This window comes from Otolemur garnettii, unplaced genomic scaffold (assembly GCF_000181295.1).
Source record: "Otolemur garnettii isolate 467f Iridium unplaced genomic scaffold, OtoGar3 scaffold00480, whole genome shotgun sequence".
In the NCBI taxonomy this organism is placed as follows: domain Eukaryota; kingdom Metazoa; phylum Chordata; class Mammalia; order Primates; family Galagidae; genus Otolemur; species Otolemur garnettii.
In genome coordinates, this window is record NW_003852875.1 from 3,763 (window position 1) to 8,187 (window position 4,425).

The window sequence follows — 4,425 nt, forward strand, 5'->3', positions numbered from 1 at the left end:
TGAGCCACAGGCGCCGAGCCATGTTTTATTCTTATATTTGATTTCCTTTCCTTTATCCTGCTTTGGTTGATTTAGCTGTTCTTTTTACAGCTTCTGAAGATTGATGCTTACCTCACTATGTTGCAATCTTTTCTTTTTCCTTTCTAACACTTGGACATAATGTTATAAATTTCTTATAAATAATGTTTCGTATCAGTGCTTATTCAGATGAAAATATTTTCTAATAGACATTGTGGTTTCTTTTTTTATGCTTAGATTCTTTCTAGCTGAGTTCCGAATTCCCAAATATGTAGGCATTTCTAGTTACGTTTTTGTTATGATTTTTAGCTTAATTGCATGTGGTCTATTTGATGTGTGATTTCAACCCATTGACATCTATTGTGGGGTGTTTCATGGCTCAGGAAATGAGCAATATTTGTAAAGAGTGTATTCTTGCAGGAGGTGTATTGTCCTCATGCATTAAGTACAATGTTCTATATATATTCATTAGACTAAATAATTAATCATGCTTTTAACATTTTCTGTATCTTTACTAAATTTAAAATAGTTCTCTCAGTTACCTCAATGTGTTAGAAATAGATATGTTCCATCAGTTACCACAGTGTGTTAAAATTGCTGGTTAGAATGTATTTGTCTAGTTCTCCTTGTTGTATTAATTTTTCTTTCTGTATATTTGTGTCTTTTTCATTACGGAAAAAATTTATAACTGCTTTATTTTCCTGGGGAATGAATGCTTTCATTCTTATAAGGTGAGCCTTTATGTTTGTAACAGTGTCTTTTGTTCTTTTTTTTTTTTTTTTTTTGCAATATTTTGCCTGGGCTGGGTTTGAACCTGCCACCTCCGGCATATGGGGCTGGCACCCTACTCCTTTGAGCCATAGGCGCCACCCCTTTTGTTCTTTTTTTAAAATTGAGATAGTTTCACTTTGTCACCCTTAGTAGAGTGCTGTGACATCATAGCTCACAGCAAGGCTCAAGCCTCAGCCTCCCAAGTAGCTGGGACTACAAGCACCTGCCACAGTGCCTGGCTACTTTTAGAGATGAGAGTCTCACTCTGGCTCAGGCTGGTTTCAAACTCATGAACTCAGGCAATACACCCACCTTGGCTTCCCAGAGTGATGGGATTACAGGGGTATGCCACCATGCCTGTTATTATTACTTTTTTTTGAGAGAGAGTCCTTGTTTAGAGACAGTCAGCATTTATAATTGTTATAATTATACAGCATAAAATGGAGAGAGAGAGCTTACATAAAGTGGGAGAGAGATGCTCAGAGAGAACTCTTCAACCATATGATTTTATTTAAACTAACATTTAGTTACATTAAAAATAGTATATTCTACAAGAAAGTGAAAAAAATATGTTGACTATTTGCATGAATTCTGCATGGAGAAGGATTGTCCAGGAAAATAAGCTACAAAGAAGCAGACCTCTTAATTTGACAATATATTAAATAAAATCTTCCTGACATAAAAATTATAATGAAATAAAGAATTAACTGAGAATATTACCAAGACCAAGAATACAAAGATCTAGTACCTTTAATACAGAAAGACCTGTACAATTCAACAAAAAGTCCTCAGTAGATAGTGAGCAGGTGGCACAAAGAAACAATAAGAGAATTAAATAAATTAGTTAACAGACACAGGAAAATGATTCCATCAGCAATGATCAAAGAAATGAAACTGAAAGCAAGGAGATATCATTTTGGCTGTCATTTCACTTATAATTAAGGTGAAAATGTGAATATTGAAATATCCTCTCTCTTCTTTTCTGTCTCTTTACTATCTGAGTTATCTCAAGAGCTTTATCCTCTACCTCTGAGATTTTTTCTTCTGCATGGTGTAATCTGTTGTTGATACTTTCTATTGCATCTTTAAGTTCCTTAATTGACTGCTTCAGTTCCTTTGGCTCTGCTATATCCTGCCTATATTCTTTGTAGCGTTCATCTCTCATTTGGTAAGAGGGTGCAGACAAAAGAACACTCTTGTTTGGGCATTTTGGCAACATGGTTAGAGAGCTCCATAAAAATTCTACTTAGATATCAACATTGTGATTAACATCTCATACCTCAGAAGATCACCTATTGCCCGGACAATATTCAGCAAGATGTATATACTGTTTGGTTTTTTGGTTTTTTTTCCTTTAATTTCAACATTTTCCCTTGACATTTTTCTTTTTTTGTCCTCTTTTTTTCGCTATTCTAGTTTAAATACAATCTTTCATTTTTTCCAGTGTTTCTGACCCTATTATTAGTTCCCCCCCCAATTTTTATCCCATAAGGGTTTTTGCTTGTTTGTTTCAGTTTGATTAGTAGTATTTTTGTCTTTCCTCTCTACATGGTGAAGGTGGGGTACTGTGTCTGATCCAGCTGGCAAAGAGCTGTTGATCTTAAGGGAATCACCCAACCCAGCACCCCCAGAGGTTGGGGGTCTTTAAGGTTGGGTCATAGTACCCTACTACACACCTATATTACTCCCATTTCTTTCTTTAGGTGCTTTTCTTCTTTTTGTCAATATTTCCTTTTACTCACCCCCCTCTTCTTTCACTTTTTTCTTTCTTTTTAAAATCTTTTTTCCCTTATTGCTGTTCACTTTTCTCATCCTTCTGGTCCTGTACCAAAAGGACTTATTAAAACTTTAGGCCAGAGGTACAGTAACTTAAAGAGCAAGAAGAAGTGAAAGGGAAATTAGGGCAAGGGAACAGGTACAAGAACGCGCTCATGAAGAAGAAGCAGCAGAAAAATCCTGGCAACATGAAATACCAGTCCAGAGTAACCCTTCTAGGGATCATGAGGTAGGTATAGCAGGGGATTCCTCCTATAAAGAAATGTTAGAAATGACAGAAGTGGAATTTAAAATACAGATGATGAAAACAATGAAGGAAATTGATGAGAAAGTGGAAAATAACCAAAAGGAAACCCAAAAACAGAACTAAATAAGAGATGAATGATACGAAGAACATAGGCAGGATATAGCAGAGCTGAAGGAACTGAAGCAGTCAATTAGGGAACTTAAAGATGCAATAGAAAGTATCAACAACAAATTAGACCATGCAGAAGAAAAAATCTCAGAGGTAGAGGATAAAGCTCTTGAGATAACTCAGATAGTAAAGAGACAGAAAAGAAGAGAGAGAAAGCAGAATGTTCACTGATAGAATTATGGGACTCTGTGAAGCATTCAAACATATGAGTTATAGGTATCCCAGAAAGGAAAGAATAATGCTCCAGTGGAATGGAAGACATTCTAGAAAATATTATAGATGAAAATTTCCCAAATATCACCAGAGTTGCTCACATACTCCTTTCAGAGGGATATCGGTCCTCTGGTCGCCTCAACTCAAATAGAGTTTCTCCAAACACATTGTGATGAATCTAAAGTCAAGACAAAAGAAAAGATTTTGCAAGCTGCCAGGGGTAAGTGCCAATTGACTTACAGGCGCAAATCTATCAGGGTGACCGTGGACTTTTCTAATGAAACTTTTCAAGCCAGAAGACAATTGTCATCTATCTTTAATCTACTTAAACAGAACAATTTCCAGCCCAGAATGCTATAGTCCACTAAGCTAAGCTTTAAAATTGACAGAGAAATCAAATCTTTTATTGATATGCAAACATTGAGGAAATTTGCCACAACAAGACCAGCCTTACAGGAAATATTTCAACCTGTTTTACACAGTGACCATCACAATGGACCTTCAGCAAAGTAAACACCCAGAAATTAAAGGGCAGAACCTAGTTTCCACAATGATGCAAAAGACAAAACTAAGCAATAGACATTCACAAAATAAGATGAATAGAATGCCACCACACTTATCAATTACCTCAATAAATGTCAATGGCTTGAATTCCCCACTGAGGAGGCGTAGATCGACTGATTGGATTAAAAAAGACAGCCATATATTTGCTGTCTGCAGGAAACACACCTCACATCAAAAGACAAACTAAAACTCAGAGTTAAGGGTTAGAAGTCAATTTTTCAGGCAAACAGAATTCAGAAGAAAAGAGGAGTTGTGATCTTATTTTCAGATACATGTGGATTTAAAGCAACTAAAGAAAAAAAGACAATGATGGTCGCTTCATATTGGTCAGGGGAAAAATACAACAAGAAGACATTTCAATTCTAAATATTTATGCACCTAATTTAAATGCTCCCAGATTCTTTAAACAGACCTTGCTTAGTCTGAGCAATGTGATATCCTATAACACCATAATAACAGGGGACTTCAACACCCCTTTCTCAGAGCTGGACAGATCCTCTAAACAGAAATTAAACAAAGATACTAGATATTTAAATGAGACCATGGAACAACTGTGCTTGGTAGATGTATATAGAACACTCCATCCCAAAGATAAAAAATATACATTTACACTGCTGGTGGGAATGTAAACTAATATGTTCCTTTTGGAAAGACATCTGGAGAACACT